The sequence below is a fragment of the Chiloscyllium plagiosum genome, unplaced genomic scaffold, assembly GCF_037043375.1.
Source record: "Chiloscyllium plagiosum isolate Xiang-an unplaced genomic scaffold, Cpla_swu_hap1 HiC_scaffold_48, whole genome shotgun sequence".
NCBI classification, from domain to species: domain Eukaryota; kingdom Metazoa; phylum Chordata; class Chondrichthyes; order Orectolobiformes; family Hemiscylliidae; genus Chiloscyllium; species Chiloscyllium plagiosum.
Genome location: NW_028270186.1, coordinates 30,374,514 through 30,392,771, shown reverse-complemented (window position 1 = coordinate 30,392,771; position 18,258 = coordinate 30,374,514).

The window sequence follows — 18,258 nt, the reverse complement described above, 5'->3', positions numbered from 1 at the left end:
GACCTTCCTCCTCACTGCCAACTACTGCCAATGTTTGTATCAAACACAAACTTAATTATGACACCCCCAACCTCTTGTCCATATTCACAGCTGCATCCTTTATGATAAGGTTTAAAATCAGAAAACAACAGCTTGTCGTCCAACAGATTTATTTGGAGGCACGAGCTTTCGAAGCGCTGCTTCTTCATCAGGTGATTGTGCGCTTTGATGAAGCGCTTTGAAAGCTAGTGTCACCGAATAAACCTTTTGCACTATAACCTGGTGCTATACAATTTTTAGCTTTGTCCACCCCAGTCCAACACCAACACCTCCGAATCACAAATATTTAGAGACACAGCACTGATCCCCGTTGTACACCATTGGACACTAGCCTCCAATCACACAAACAGCCTTCTACCACCACCCTCTGTATCCTACCACTCAAGGTGATTTGGATGCAACTTGGCAAGTCACTAATGAGTCCTACCTGTTCGCTGATTATTCTGTTCCGCTGGACACACTTGGAGAATATCAGGACATTCTCCCTATTTTTTCCTGCCAGTAGGTTTCCATGCCCCTGTATTAGTCAGGCCTCTCCAAGTGATGAATTTCCTCCTTATTGTAGCCTTAACTGGCCTGTCCCAGATCCTGCCATTATTTGCCTTGAATGTGAAATAGACTGCGAGGGAAGCGTTCTGCTAATTTCCAGCTTAGTATGTTTTGTGAATTTTCTAACTTTCACTGTGACCCACCTCTCATTCTTTGAAACTCTAGAGAACACAGGCCGATTTTCCTCAACAGGCAATCTCACCATCTGAGGAATTAATCTGGAACATTCCCATTGCACATCCTCTGTGGTCAGTATATTCTTTATAAAATTCGGTCACCAAAACTGTACACAATACTCCAGCTACAGTCCCATCAACATTTTGATGGGAAGTTCATCTGTTTCATCAGACTTAGCAATGTTCAATCCAGCTCCATGTTCAAGTACTACCTTGTTACTGACATGAATTGACTTTATGTCTTTAGCTCCAGGACTCCGAAATGATCAATTAGTGTTACTGGGAGATTTTCTGGATCTTCCTCCATGAAGAAAGATACAAAGTAACTGGTTGTTTTCTTGGCCATTTCCCAGTTCTCTGCAATGTCCTCACTTCTCCCGATTACAAATTTCCACGTTTGAACTTGCTTTTATTTTGTTTCCTTTGAAATATAGATCGCAGATTGATACAGTCTTTGTGTTCCTGTTTGTTAGCATGTATGTTCTCGTTTTGATTGCCTTTTCAGTTTCATGGCCTTCCTTTTCTGGATCGTTAATTTCTGAGAATTCCCAGGTTTCCACAATAGCTGGAATTCTTTGAAGTCACTTCCTACGATTAACATATTTTCTAATTTGTTATGTTAACCATCATTCAGTCACTTTCTGGCTCTGGTGTTTGTACCTGAAATAAATAGACGTATGTTTCAGACTATGCAGTATTTCTAAAAACTCCTGGTCCTGACCAGTTATATTCAGGAAAACTGCAGAAGGATAGAAGAAATTGCGGGAGCACTGCTTGGCTCTTTTCTATCATCGCTGGCCAACGAGTGAGGTCTTGGACGACTGGCGCATAGGGAATGCTGAGCCCTGTTCAAGAAATGCTACAAAGATAAACTTGGGAACTAAAGACCAGTAATCCTAAAATCTAGTGGGCAGGTTACTTTAGAAGATTCGGAGAGATTGGATATACATGGATTTGGAAAGACAGGGTGTGCTTCGGAGTAAGACTAGAATAGTGATAAAAAGCAGAGCAGGTCAGGCAGCATCCGAGGAGCAGGAAAATCGATGTTTTGGGCAAAAGCTCTTCATCAAATTCAGCACCGGAGTTTGTGCAAGAGAGAGCATGACTCGCAATTTTGTTGGAGTTCTTTGCTAAAGTGACCAGCAAGTTGAGGAGGTCCGGGTGGTATACGTAGTCTAGATGGATTCCAGTCAGGACATCAATAAGGTTCCATTTGGTACGCCGCTCTGTAAGGTTAGATCGCATGGAATTGAGGGGGAGCTGGCAAATTGGATCCAAAATTACCTTGATGGTAGGAAGCAGAGATTAATACTGGAAAAATGCTGGCCAGACTGGAGGCCTGTGAATAGTGGAATGCCTCAGGGGTTGATTCTGCCACCACTACATATTCCATATACCTATGATTTACATGAGAATGTACAGGCATGATTGTAAGTTTGAAGACGGCACTAAAACAGGGAACATCATGGAGAGTGAGGTTGGTTATCAGAAATTTCAGAAATTACAGCAGTATCTTGATCAGCTGGAGGAGTGGGCTGAGAAATGGCAAATGGATTTTAATATGGATCAGTGTAAGTTCTTGCATTTTAGAAAGTCAAATCAAGTGTGGAGTTTCATGGTGAATGGTTGGGTCCTAAAGAGTGTAGTGGAACATAGGGACCTTGGAATTCAGTTGCATCGTTCTCTGAAAGATGATTCAGAGGTAGACAGTGAAGAAAGCTTTTAGCACACTGACCTTAATCGGTTTGTATCACTGAGTATCGAAATTTGGGAGTTATGTTGCAGTTATACAGGATGCTGGTGAGGCCATATTGGTAGCGTTATGTTCAGTTTTGTTCACTTTGCTATAGGAAGGATTTTATTAAACTGTAAAGAGTGCAGAAAACAATTACAAGTATATTGCCAAGTTATCAATGGTCTGAGTTGTAGAAAGAGGTTGGACAAGTTAGGACTTTTTACTTGGGTGCAAGAGATTGAGGGAGGATCATATTGAAGTCTATAAGATCATGTCGGCATGGATAGAGTGAATGCACCCAGTCTTTTTTTTTCCCAGGGTTGGTTAATCACAGACTAGAGAGCATCAGTTTAAGGTCAGAGAGGTCAGAATAAAAGGGAACCTGAGGAACAACGTTTTAACACAGAGGATGTTACGCATATGGAATGAGAAGTGGTTGAGGGGGATACATAAAAAAACATTTAAAAGGCATTTGAACAAATACACGGATAGGAAAGGATTAGAAGGATACGGGGCAATGGCAGGGAAATGGGGTTAGCGTGGATGGGCATTTTGATCGGAATGGACCAGTTTGGGCGGAAGGCCCTGTCTCCGTGCTGTCGGACTCTATGACTCAAACAACCATTGCTCATCTCCCATTGAATTTTATGTTGTACTGTCCAAATTCACTGAAGATATCTTAACATTCTAGCCTCCAGTCTTCCATAATGTTTGACTAGAATATTCAAGCATTCTATATTATATGCAGACCCCTTGTAAAATACACCTTACAAATGCCATTATTCCTTAAAAGCTGATTCAGACCAAGGTTAATATTGGACCAAGGACCAATTCGTCCTTCTGACCACACAACATCAAATCCGAAATAACCTGCTCTCTAGTTTGCTTCACAATATACTCTTCAAACCACCTCATATACTCTTACAGAACTTATTTTTCTCAGCTTCAGCAGTCACTTAGTTAACGCAGTTTAGATACAACTTCAGACCATTCAACAAGACTGCGGTATCCACAATACTTGCCTAACTAATTTCCAGAGCATATGATGCTCAGATTTTCTGCTACAGTTTTGCTTTTGATATGTAACACACCGATATTTGCTTCTCCTTACTGTCTGTAAACACTAATTAAACTGATTCTGTGGAACCTGAGAGACAGGTCTGTGTCATTATCAGTGACAGACCTGGACACGACATTCTGGGAGGCTCGTCTCGACGCTGAGATGATCTGGAGAAATGTCCCACAATACTGGACAAGCAACAATATCCTCCTCTGTCTGTTAGGATATGAGTTACCGTATAGTCTCTGCTCCCTCACACTCACTGTATATCTGTTATGGCACCTAACCCCGAACAAGATTCACGCTCTGTCTTCAAATAAGGCTCAGACACGACCACTCTCACTATTGAATTCAGCAACTAATCATACTATATAGATTCAAAACTGTCGACTGACACATTCCAGATACCTCACAACTCCCTCCACCTACACCAGCACAAACAGCAGGGTCTCCATCCATTCCTTTTTCCCATTTCAGGAGAAACAGCCTGGAATAGAATCGAAAAGTCCAAACCGGGTCCTGGAGTCCCCTATATCCGTTCACTCACTCTCCTCCCCACTCCATTTGTGGAGGACTCTGAAAGAGCTGGATAGGACCAGACCGCCTCGTGTGGAGAATCCGATACATCCACGTCCTACTGACCAGTTAAGGAGCAATGTCCAGTGAAAGATAATTCTCAGTTTAAACCCACTGGCAGTTCCAAGCACAGTCCTTTCACTTCTAAAAAAAGACCCACAGATACCTCACTGCACAGAGACGCAGACACAGAAATAAACAGACAAACACACGCAATACTGACATGGAAATAGGTATACATACACGTATGAACACACAAACACATTTCCAGTCACATACAAATCGACATAAATCTAGATAGAAACACAGGCTGAAACACAGACAGATGTAGACACGCAAGCACACATAACAAACACATGGGATACACACACACAGAGGTACACGCACAAACACTCACATACAATTACACAGAGGCACAGACACTAGTGTCATTAAGACACAAATCGATATGTTTTTGATTTGTAAGGAGATCAAGGATTCTCGGGAGAAGGCAGAAGAATGAGGTCGAGGTGCATATAAGAAATTATTGAACGGAATTTCAGACTCGATAGGCTGAATGGCTTCAATCAGCTCAATTACAGCCATTAACTTTTCAATTGCCGAATATGAGGACAAAAGAAACAGGATCGGGTAATTCGGATGATCAAGCCATTGCATAACATCATGGCTGGTCTACTGTTGACAATAACTCCTCTTTCATGCCGAATTCCTCATCCCTTAGCTCTCTGACAGGTCAAACATCTATCTACCTCCTCCTTAAATGCTTTCAGTGATTTAGCTCCCCTAGCTCTCTCGCCCAGATCGTTCCTGACAGTGATTACCTTCTGTGAGAGGAAAACCCTCCCTACACAAACACCATCACCTATTGATGTGAAAAAAAAGCGAACACAGGAGCTCAGGTAAGAGCGAATGGCTTTGATACCATTTGGCTGAGGGTGGCATCCGGACCGCCTACTTATTTGAGCTGAATGTGGATCAGGTGTAAGCTTCGCACTGGACGGGGTCTTTCAGAACACTAATAAAGAGGTTTGGGTTCAGTCGCCAACAATTCTCTAAGTTCCGGGGCATCTCTGCAGGAGATGCTCAGGTTATACTCCTCAGCACAAACGTCTTCAGCTGTTCCATCAGTATATTTTCCCACCATAAGATCGGAAGTGGGTATGATGACTGAAGATCACACAATGTTCAGAATATTTTGTCCCTTATCAGCTCCTGAACCATTCTGTGTCCATGTGCAGCAAGTCCCAGACAGCATTCCGGTTTGTGCTTTTAAAGTGTCGGTAACATTTATGTAACAGCACGGCCAGACACTGCACATTTCCACAGTTAAAAGAGGAGCTCATTCAGCATCTCAAGCTGGTTGCACACGGGTATGAGCTAGCATTCAGGAACTGGAAGAGTGACAGCAGATTCAATACTCCTGCCTGTTACACAGGAAGAAGAGTGGTATGTTCAGTGCATCGAGCTGTTAAACAGGAACAGGTAGAGCCCAATCAGACACTTAAACCTGTTCCATAAGACCAGGACGAGGCTATTCATCCCCACGAGACAGTTATACAGGAACAAGTGGGGGTCACAGATGTTCCAACATGACAAACTAATGAAATCGACACTGCACTGATAGAGGACTCCATGATGTTAAGCATGGTTCCATTATTTGTAGAACGTGTGCTGCTTTAAGTGGCAGTGAGGAGGGAACCCAAATTATTTGTGCCAAGTCTCAAGGATGCATTTTCCATCTCCGAGAAGACACACCCATGTTCTCCATGGAGGTCAGAATCTGGTGGGAATAGTTAACTGTTTTAGCATGAAGGTATTGTGGCTGTGGTCGGGATTGTGGATAACGAGACATTCAGTGCAGGACTACACAATAAATGAACTGTATTAATGTGGAGAGAGTTTATTCAAATACTGGTCCTCTGTCTCTCTAATGCGACATGGGGAATGGGTGTGGAGTGAGGGGAATATTCTCAGAGGCTCGAAAACTATCAACACTCATGCAACCCGAGTAAAACAGAAGCCATGGAATTTTTCACCGTACCGGTGTCTATCTAGAACATCGTGTGTGACTGTCCCTTCCCCCAAGGTTCAATGCAATCGCCTCTCATTCTCTCACAATGCCAGAGATGAATCTTCACTGTCTCCTCATGGTACCATCATCACAGGGATTAGTCTGGTGAAACTCCATTGCACTCTATCTGTGACAAGGTGATCATAACTTATAAAGGAGAGAATGTCTGTCCACAATATCGCAAATACTGCCTCAACAACACTCTCAGAGATGATCATAACAACTCTTTTTCCTCTTAGACATCGTTTATTTCCTGTGGGGTAAAAAGACTTTCCTTCTCTCTATAATACTGGAAAGAGTTAACACTTTTATAATGAAGGTATTGTTGCTGCTGTCGGGATTATGGATATCATAAAGTTCATGGCAGGATTACGCACCAATTGAACTGTATTCACGTTGAGAAAGTTTATTCAAAAGCCTGAACCTCTCTCTTTCTTTCTCTCTCTCTCTTCTCTTTCTCCTCTCTTCCTCTCTCTGTCTCAGTTAAAATAGGGAGTGGGGGTGGTTGAGTGGAACGTTCTCAGAGGCTCTTAAACTGTCGAGAATCATGTAATCTGAGTGAAAAACGTCATGGAATTTATCACCGTATCAGCGTCAGTTTAGAACATCATGAGTAATTGTCCATCCCTCTTAAGGTTCAATGCAATCGCCTCTTATTCACTCACTGAGCTTCACTTACTGCTCATGGTGCCATCATCCCAGGGATTAGTCTGGTAAAACTTGAGATAAAGTCTATCCACAGTACCCCAAATACTGCCTCAACAACATTCTCAGCGATTGTCAAAAACATATTTTCTCTCACTTATATATCGCTATTTCTTTCCTGTGCCACAAAGAGCCATTCCTTCTCGATGCACTATGACTGACATGGAATTTATAAGTCCCTTACATCTGTCCGTAGCATCAATAAAGCCAGAACCAGAGATACCTATGGAGATGAGCATCACTCTCGGGGAGAATTTCAATGAGATTGAATATACCTAAAATAGGGGATCATCTCGTACCTGAATGGAAATGAGATGCAGCAATACAGAAAACAGGCAGAGAAAGGGCGCTATCTTTACATTTGTTCTTCTCTCACAGGATGTATGAAGGCCTGGTCAGGGCAGCATGTTATGCAGATCTTGAACTGAGAGGCTGGTTCAGCTGTTCCACAATACCGTAAAGAGTAAAATGCATAGCTATGGGTTTGTAGTGTTACAACACAGGATAAATCTTCCTGCTTAATTAAAACCAGCAACAGAGAAAATATTTATCCCATGCAGTAATCTGTGGTAATTCTAGTGTCCAAATCTATTGAAAGTAAAAATTAACAACTTTATTTCTTAAAGTATAACAGAGTATAAACGAACGACTATTTACAAATTCTTCCTCTAACCTGTCTTTTACCTTCCCCCTTTACAATACTACTCTGATAAGACTCCTAATTAAGAATTACAAAACACAACGACTTATCTCAAAATCAGGAAGCGTTCATTTCTTCTGCATATTCCTGTCTTCTTTTCTTCTTGGGGACTCTGCGTCACCAGTAACGAATCAATAAACGTACCTATAGGAGAGCTATATTTCAGGCAGTCTTTGCATGCTGGAGCTTGGCAGTTCTCCTCTCAACTGTTCAATTTTCCATGCACTTGTACCGCCAAACTATTGGACTGTATCATTGGCTGTTAAGATTGTCAATGTAATAAATTGAAACTTGGTTGGAGGTGGGTATTTTAGGGGTATCACTTAAAATGTTTTGCTGAATTTGTTTCGAGACAATGAGCTAATTGGGTTGTTCGACCAAATGTTACATTATGTCTATTTTTCAGAACTCTTGGTGCTATCAGGTAGTTATTGCTGGTTTTTAATTCTCTCAAAAGTACAGTACACCCACGTGTTCATCACAGAAGTCACACGGAAACTTGACGATAGAAGCATGACACATTGACTTCCCTAAAGGTCTTGAGGCAAGCAGATTGGTTTTTATAACAAATGATAATGGTTGCATTTAAACTCCCCAATTTCCTTCATGAGATATCAACAGACCATTATTCTGTGGCACTAGATTATGAGTCAATGGCTTGACCACCATAAACTGTCTTCCCTTATGTGCAGGGAACAAGTTAATCATCCTCAATAGCAATTATTTAGTGACGGACATGTGGTTACAAGGAACGTGAAACTGTTGCATCCGGATTGAACAAAGGCACAAATGGTTTATTCAGATATTGCACTGAGACTGATGACGAGAGTGGGATATCATAGTGGTGGTATTGGACAGGATTGGTGAGTGGGGAGGACATGGAGATGTAAATATGTGAAGGACAAAATGGATTATGGAGGTTGAGAAGTGTCTGGTTCCTTCTCGCATATCAGTGAGTCATCTATAAATCGTAGTTTGGTAGTTATAATAGATAAGGAAATCATTTTTTGTTTGGAATTGTTTGGAATTGAAGATATGTACATATATCATGTACATATGTACATGATATATGTACATATGTACATATCATGAGCAGAAAGTCAGTTCAACCCGATTCAGTAGACAAATATAATGACTTACCAGGACCACCAACTATCGCGAGGTTGGGATAGTAACCACCTTGAATATCCAAAGGATATTCTGGATCCGATATTCTAATCATATCCAACGCTGAGAAATCCAGCAAAAACTCAAGGATAAACTCCTGTCCGTTGTTGGAACATTCCAGTCAAATTTTCTCAGATTCTGATCCATTGTTGGAACATTCCCATCCATGGTCCTCAGATTATGATCAATTATTGTAACGTTCCTGTCTAATGTACTCAGATTCTGATCTCTCCTACCCCTCTCCCTGTCGAGCTGCTGATGCCCGTTAGTGCTGTCAGTGGTGTTTCTTCTCAAGCTATGGGATAACACTTTGAATAGAGACAATTTATCTTTCAAACTCTCTACTGTGATATTTTGGATCCATGAAGATAGACATTAATCACAGTCACTGAACAAATACTTTCATTTAAGCCATTTGAGTTCAATATTGATTTTATTAAACTTCAAAAGAACGTTTAAAATTTACTCATTTAGCTTGGAATATGTGGAGGAGGCTGAGGGAAGGAACATTAGAGATGGTAGATTGTTTGCATATAATCATTCAATCTACCTTGGATATGAGAGTAATGTCAAAGGATTGTCAGAACATAAACAAGTTTCTCCGTTTCTAAATGGAAAGATACAGTCGGTAACTTCTGATCAGTGATTATAATGTCAGTAAAATATGGAGAGAACATTTCTAGTCCTTAATCTGACAGGCAAATGTGCCTACGACATCATGCATTATAACAGACAAATGGCATGGATATGCTAACAGAGAATATGATGTGACACACAATTCAGATGGCGAGTCGAGGATCAGAGAGGGCAGGTGAGGATCATGCTGTTAATGTTGTCGATGTCAATTGTGATTAAGTACCATGCACTGGTTTTTAATTTCAGTGCGATTGTGATATTGGGGACATGGCTGCTGAGACTGGAGGGAGGGAACATAATATTTCCCAGTCATCAGCATTGGGATGTTACTCTTTATAAATCACAAGAACATCAAATTCCAGGATACATCTCCAATGAGGAACGAGGAGCGCCAATACTAACCATACAAACAGAAAACATTGGAGCAGAAATTTGGCCTTTCAGCCCATTGAGCCTGCTCCGTCATTCAATGATGGCTGTTAACCTTCTCAACCTCATTCTTTCACTTTCTATCTGTAGCCCTTCATCCCGTTTACAATCAAGAACCTATCTGTCTTACTCTTAAATATACTCAATTACCTGGCCTCGACAGCCTTCTGTGGCAGTGAATTCCCTACATTCAACACTCTCTGGCTGAAGAGGTTCGTCTTTATCTGTGTTTGAAAATGTCTTATTTTTACTCTGTCCCCTCGGGTACTAGTCTCCCCTCCATTGGAAATATCTTCCCAAAATGCACCCTGTCCAGGTCATTCAATATTCTGAAAGTTTCAACTAGACCTCCTAACATCCTTCTGAACTCTATCAAATATAGATCCAGAGCCCTCAGAAGTTCTTCATATGTTAAGTTTTTCATCCATAGAAACATTTTCGTGAATCTCATTGGAAAATGCTCCTTGGCCAGTACATCCTTCCTGAGATATGGGACAGAAAACTGTGCACAATAATCCAATTGTAGCCTGAACAAAATCTTATAGAGCCTCACAAGTACATCCCTGCATTTATATTCAAGCCCTCTTGAAATAAATGGAATCATTTTATTTGCCTTCCCAACTGCTGACAACCTGCAGGTTTACCTTTCAAGATCCTTGGACTAGAACTCCCCACCTCGTCTTCTGAACTTGCTCACTATTTAGAAAATAGTCGATGCCTTCATTTTTCCTGGCAAACGGCATGACATCACACTTGTACACGTCATGCTCCACCTACCACTTCTCTGCTCACTCCCCTTACCTGTGCATATCCTTCAGCAGGACAAAGTGAGGACCGCAGTTGCTGGAGATCAGAGTCAAAGAGTGTGATGCTAGAAAGGCACAGCCAGTTCAGGTGGACTCTGAGAAACAGGATATTCGACGTTTCAGCCATAAAGCCTTTATCAAGAACGAAGTGGTGGGCGAAAGAGGTTTGCGAGATGAACAGGAGGGGCTGGAAGGAAGGTAACTTGGAAGACGATGGCTAAATGAAGATGAATTGTGAGAGTGGAAGGTGGAGTGGATAGATGGGAAGGAAGATAGACAGGTAGGACAGTTCAACAGGCGGTGCTTAGTTGGAGGAATAGATATGGGTTCAGGTGGAGGGAGGGGAGATGGGGAAACTGGTGACATTGCGCTGGATACCGTGTGGTTGAAGGGCTCCAAGATGGAAGACGATGCGCTCTTCCTCCAGACGTCTGGTGGCTAGAATATGGCAGTGGAGGAAGCCAATAACTTTCATGTCCTTGGAAGAGTGATAGGGAGAGGAGAAGTATTCAGGTGCAGGGAAGTGGGGTTGTTGGGTATGTGATGGAGAGTGTTCCCTGAACCGTTCTAAAAGCTGGCTTCCTGTCTTCCCAGTGTAGAGGAGACCAGGAGCAATGGACAGAGTAGATGAGGTGTTTGGATGCACAGGATATTGTCTGCCTGATTGGAAGGATCCTTTGGGGCCTTGGATGGAGGTGAGGAGGAAGTTGATGACACAGGTTTCATACCTCTTGCAATGGCGTGTGGGAGGGGGGACTCGTGAACCTAACGAAGGAGTCGTGAAGGGAATGGTCTCTTCAGAAATCTGATAGGGGTGAGGAGGGAAGTATATGTCTGGTGGTGTGGTCTGACTGTTGGTGGCAGAAATTGTGGAGAATGATGCGTTGTATCCTGATGTTGGTGCTCTGGAAGGTGAGCCTCAGAGGGGAACTAGAGGGTGCTAGTGCACCGTCCTGCCGCCGAACTACCTCTTCGATGCTATCTATCCCTCTATTCCATCTTTGCACTGTTTGAAAACTTAGCCAGAATGCCCTCAGTTCCTTAATGTAGATCATTGATGCACAAAGCGAATTTTCTGGTCCCAACACTGAGTCGTGAGCAATACCACTTATCACTGGATGCCATCCTGGGAAGAACACTTTAATCCCCACTCTCTGCTTTCTGTCAGACAGCCATGCATCTATCCAAGCTCGTACCTTGTCTGTAACACCAGGGGCCCTAATCTTTCTCAATAGCGTCCTGCCTGGAACCTTAACAAAGGATTTTCGAGAAGAAGGTGGACAACATCTACTGGTTCTCCTTAGTGAAATCTCATTGTTACTCCCTCAAAGTATTCCAACAGGTTTGTCAGGCATGAACTCCCACTGATGAAACAATGCTGACTTTGCACTATTTTACAAAATGCTTCCAAGTATTCAGAAATCCCACCCTTCATGATGGATTCCAGGATGTTACCCACAACCAAGGTTAGGCTAATCAGTCTGTAATTTTCCATCTTCTGTCTAACTCCTTTATTAAATAGAGTGTCACATTAGCATTTTCCAGCCTTTCCTGATTTTAGTCATTCCTGAAAGATTACCACTTTCACTTTCACTACCTCTTCAGCTATCTCACTTACAATGCTGGGGTGCAGTCTACATGGTTCAGGTGATTTATCCAAATTCAGGCCATTCGGTTTTCTAGCATGTTCTTCTTGATGATGACCTCCATACTCAGCTCTGCCTTTTCACTCTCTTCAATCTTTGGGAAATTACTCGTGTTTTCCACCATGAACATTGATGCAAAGTCCCTCATTCATTTCTTTGTTGCCACTACTGTCTCTCCAGCATCATCTTCCAGTGGTCCATATTCACTTTTGCCTCTCTTTTGCACTATATATATATAAAGAACCTCTTACAGTCTCCTTTCTATTACTGGTTAGCTTACCTCCATATCTAATCTTTTTTTGCCCTCTGTTAGTCTTTGTACGTTTCCCAATTCTCCAGTTTCCCACTGCCCCTCACCACATTATAAGCTTGATCGTTTGCTTGTATGCAATCCCTGACTTCCTTCGTCAGCTCTGGCTGTCTCATCCTCCCTGTACCATGCCTCCATTCCTCGGCAATAATCTCTGCTGTGTCTCCTGAATTAATCTTGGAATCTACTCACATTGCTGTTCCCTGTCTTTAATGCTTGATTCCTCTCCCAGTCAATTCTACCCAGCTTCTCCATTATGCCTCTGTAGTTGCCTTTATTCAGCTGAAATACTGTTACCTCTGATCCCATCTTCTCTCTCAAATTGTAGAATAAATTCAACCATGTTCTGACAATTGCTTCCGAAATTTATCTTCACCCTAATCTCCCTTACGAATCCTGCATCATTAAATCCAATATCATTTGTTCCCGAGTGCGCTCCTCCAGACGTTGCTCCAAAAAGCCATCTCGTAAACATTCCTAAAATTCCTTTTCTTGCGAACCACTACCAATCTAATTCCCCTGCATACTGAAATCACCTATAATTACTGTGCTTTGCCTTTCCTACACATTTTTCCTACCTCCTGGCGTATCTTGTGTCCCAGCGCCTGACGACTCTTTGGAGCCTGAACAAGAATTCAACTGTGGTTGTCTTACCTTTGTGGGTCCTCCATTCTACCCAGGCAGATTCTACACCATCTGACCTTACTTCCTTTCTTACTATTGATTTAATTTCATTTCTTACTAATAATGCAAATTCACTCCCTCTGCCCACCTGCCTGTCTTTTCAATAGATTAAATATCCTTAAATATTCAGATCCACTTGCAGCCCATCCCTTCATACCTTCCGATTTAATTCTGTGCCACAAGCTCATTTACCTTATTCCTTATACAGCATGCATTCAGTTGCAATCCCTTCAGTCCTGCATTAACCGTCCGTCTTCTCATTGTCATTCATTTGTGCAGGACGCTTGAAGTTTGATATGTTAAACATTTCCAGATGCTCTATCCTATTTGTGCCTGTGCTGGAGATTTGAATAACCTCTCCTGAGTTCTGTACTCTTACCGCCTCTTTTAATTCGGCTTTTCTAATTAAACCCTATATCTGTTCAAACAAACAGATTCCTCATATTAAAATCAGCACACTTCAGACTGCCAGGCCACTGTGTTCAGTACCCTCTGTTTTTTTTGTTGGTCTTAGCTGTACTGGGATTAGTCTCCAACTCCTCCTCAGTCACTGTACCTGTGGACCTACTGCTGTGGTTCCACACACCCCTCCCCCACCGCCGCTACACACTAGTTTAAACACTCGTAAAGGACAATAGCAAACCTGCCTGCCAGGAGATTGTTGCCAGTTCAGGTCCATCCCGTCCATCTTCTTTATATCCTACCAACCCGGGAATCCCAATGATCCACTTATCAGAGAGTGTTATCAGTTCATGTCCATCCCGTCCTTCTTGTGTATATCCTACTGACCCGTGAATCCCAATAATCTACATATCGTAAATTGCTGCCATTTCAGGTTTATATCATCCTTTTTGTGTATTTCCTACCGACTCGGGAATCCCAATGATCCACATATCGGAAGTGCTGCCTGCTCGACCAGCACTTTGATCGTGTATTTAACTGTGCTACCTTACGATTCCTAACCTCACTCGCACGTGACATATTCTAATGTCTCCAAAATTCAAATATCCTTTCAGCACAACTCCAGCAAGGCCTTTTCTTTAATCTGCATAGACTTGACAATAAAAACTTAAGTGTGATGTCAGGAAAGTGAGACCACTAAATCAGTCCAGTGACCACCGGATGTGATATCTATCCCCGCCACCAAACCAGTTTGACAAGGCATACATATGGACCATCTATTTGCAGATGGACGAGAACAAGCAGAAAATTAGAACATGGCAGAGCAGATGGATGTAATGCAGCCTCTTTACTCTGCTTTGATATTCAGTTGGATTCTAGCTATTCTGTTCTTTTCAATGGCCGGGTCTTTACCCAGCATCCCCAGCGGATCAGAAAGTTCCCAGTGTCATTGTGTGCACAGTCCTGCGAAGGGAGTATCCAGTGCCAGGCAATGGGGTGTGAGGTGTCCCAGGGGTGGCACAAGGAAAGGCTGCATGTAGTGCCGATGGACTGAGGGAACTGAGAGAGATGGAATGGGCATTCAGGGGCACTGCACTCAGACAAGTGGCCGGGCAAGATTCCTAAACACCGAGGGAACTCGTGAACCACGACTGCTTTAACAAAAACCTGTCACATTTGCTGCATTTCATCATCGAACAAAAGCAAAAATACTGTAGATGGTAGAAATCTGAAGCAAACACAGAGACGTATTATAGAGAAAGAAAAGAGTTAATGCTCCCAATGCAGACACGGGAAGAATGTACAAAGTCCACACAGACAGGGTCCAGAGATTGGAAATGAACCCAAGTCCCTAGCACTGTGAGGCAGCATTGTTGTGTCACCAGGCTGGCCAATGCTGGATAATTGGGGATAGTATAGTTAAAAGCATAGATACTGTTTTCCATGATCGGGATTAAGAGTTCTGAAGGTTGTGTTGCCTACATGGTGCTCGGGTTTGGGATATATCATCTGGGTTGCAGAACTTGGAGCGGGAGGGGAATGATCCAGTGGTCAGGGTCCGTGTAGGTACCAACAGCTGGACAAACAAATGACAATGAGAAGAGCGACGGGTAATACAGGACTGATCTATTATATCGGAATGCATGCTGTATAAGAAATAAGGTAAATGAGCTTGTGACTCATCGATAAATTGGCAGGTACAACAGAGTGGGCATTACAGTGACATCGCTGCAAGAGCATCAGGATTCAGAGCTGAATATTCAAGGATATTCATCCTGTCGAAAAGATAGGCAGTTGGGCAGAGAGATAGAGTTGTCCAAAGTTTGCGCGAAGATTTGTAGCTCGGGTGCTCGTTGCTGTGGTTCTGTTCGCCGAGCTGAAAGTTTTTGTTGCAAACGTTTCGTCCCCTGGCTAGGCGACATCATCAGTGCTTGGGAGCCTCCTGCGAAGCGCTTCTTTGATGTTTCCTCCGGTGTTTTAGTGGTCTGTCCCTGCCGCTGACAACCGGAAGTGGCAGGGACAGACCACTATTATCACCGGAGGAAACGTCAAAGAAGCGCTTCGCAGGAGGCTCCCAAGCACTGATGATGTCGCCTAGCCAGGGGACGAGACGTTTGCAACAAAAACTTCCAGCTCGGCGAACAGAACCACAGCAGATAGAGTTGTCTCAGTATTAAGAATGGAATTGAATCAATAATCAATAATAAGAAATGAAATAAGGTCAGATGGTGTAGAATCTGTGTCAGTAGAATTGAGGAATCAAAAAGGTGTAAAAATGCAGTTGGAGTTATATACAGGGAGCTGGGGTGTAAGATACACCAGGAGCTAGAAAGATCTGCAGGAAAGGCAAAGTTACAGTGATCATGTGGAATTTTATTATACAAATAGACTGGGAATTCAGATTGATAGTGGTTGGCTGGAAAATGAATTTGTGGAATGGCTTTTGGAGCAGCTTGTGGAGGCAGACTAGATGAGGGGAGCTGAAAATGACAGTGATGATAATATGATTGAATTTACTCTGCAATTTCAGGTGGAGAAGTTAAAATCAGAAGTAAGAGTATTCCAGCTGAATAAAGGCCATTGCACAGACATGAGTGAGGAGCTGGGTAGAATTGACTGGGAGACGGGCCCAGCAGGAAAGACAGTACAACAGCAATGGCAATAGATTTTTGGAGTAATTCAGGATACAACAGAGATTTATCCTAAGGAAAAAGAGGCTTATATAGGGAGGATGGGACAACCATAGCTGACTAGGGAAGTCAGGTATAGCATAAAAGCAAAAGAGAATTGATATAAAGTGGCAAAGTGCAGTGGGAAACCTGAGGATTGGAAAGCTTACAAAGACAAAACAGAGGGCAAACAAATTAAAATAAGGAGAGAGATTATTAAATATGGGGGTAAGCTAGCCAGTAAGATAAAGGAATAGTGTAACAGTTTCTTTCGATATATAAAGTATAAAAGAGTGGCAAAAGTGAACATTGGATTGCTGGAAAATGGTACTGGAGAGATAGCTGTGGGGAACGAGAAAATGGACAAGGAACTGAATAATCACTTTGCATCAGCTTTCCTGGTGGAAGGCACGAGTAATACCTTAAACATTCAAGAGATTGAGGGGCCAGATCTGAGTATGATGGCCCCCACCATAGAGAACATGCTAGAAAAAAATGTAATAGTCCAAAGGTGGTTAAATAACCTTGACCAGATGGACAACATCCCAGTATTATAAGGGAGATAGATGAAGAGGGAGTGGAGGCAATCGTGGTTATCTTTCAGGAATCACTAGAGTAAGGAACGATCCCACAGCACTGGAAACCCATGACGTGACACCCCTTTTTAACAAGGGACTAAGGAAAAAAACAAAACAAACACCATTTTAACCTCTGTCAAGGGTAAGATCCTGGAATCCATTGTGTAGGATGAGATTTCTGAACAGTTGAAAGTGTTTGGTAAAACAGGGCAAAGTCCGAGGGCACAGCCTTAAATGAAAGGGAACACTTTTTAGAACAGTAATAAGGAGAAAGTTATTTAACCATAGAATGGTGACTCTTTGAAATTTATTGCCACAGAAGGCTGTGTGGTCAGGTCATTGATAATATTTGACACGGAGATAGATAGTTCTTGATTATCCAGGGGATGAAGTGTTATGGGGAGAAGGTCGGAGAATGGGTTTGCGAAACCTATCAGCGATGATTGAATGACGGAGCAGACCCGATGGGCTAACTGTCCTAATTTATGCTCCAATGTCTTATAGTCTTTTGGTTCGAAACCTTAAGGAAGTACCTTGCATCTCTGAGAATATAGATTCATGTTCTTCATGAAGGTCAGAAGCTGTTGGGAATACTTAACTGTTTTAGAATGAAGGTATTGTGGCTGATGTCGGGGTGGTGGATAATATGACATTCAGTGCAGGATCACACACCAACTGCACTATATTAATGTGGGGAGAGTTTATTCAAAACTTGGACCTCTCCGTCTCTCTCAATTGGGAGAAGGGGTTGGGGTGGGTGGGCGGAACGTCCGTCCAGGCACTTAAACTATCCCGAATCATGCATCCTGAGTGAAATAACAGTCATGGAGTTTATCACCTTCCCATTGTCTGTTTAGAACATAAGGAGTGATTGTCCATCCCACTCAGCGTTCAATTACCTCTTATTCTTTCACGGCGCTACAGATCAACGACCTCCTATTCTTTCACAGCGCTACAGATCAACCTTCACTCACCCTTCATGGTGCCATCATCTCATGGATTTATGTGGTGGAACTCTTCTTCACCCTCTCTGTGGTAAGGAGATCACTCCATATAAAGGAAAGAAAATCTGTCCACAATACCCCAAATACTGCCTCAACAACACTCTCAGGTTTGATCACAATAATTCATTTCCCTCACTTAGCTGGCTCCATTTCTTTCGTGTGACACAGGAAACAATTCATTTACAATGCACTGCCACTGATGTAGAATTTAAAAACATCCTCTCATCTGTAGGTCAGCATCAATATAGCCAGCACCAGAAGTGCCCAAGGAGATGGACATCACTCTTGGAAGAGACTCGCTCACAAAGAATACATC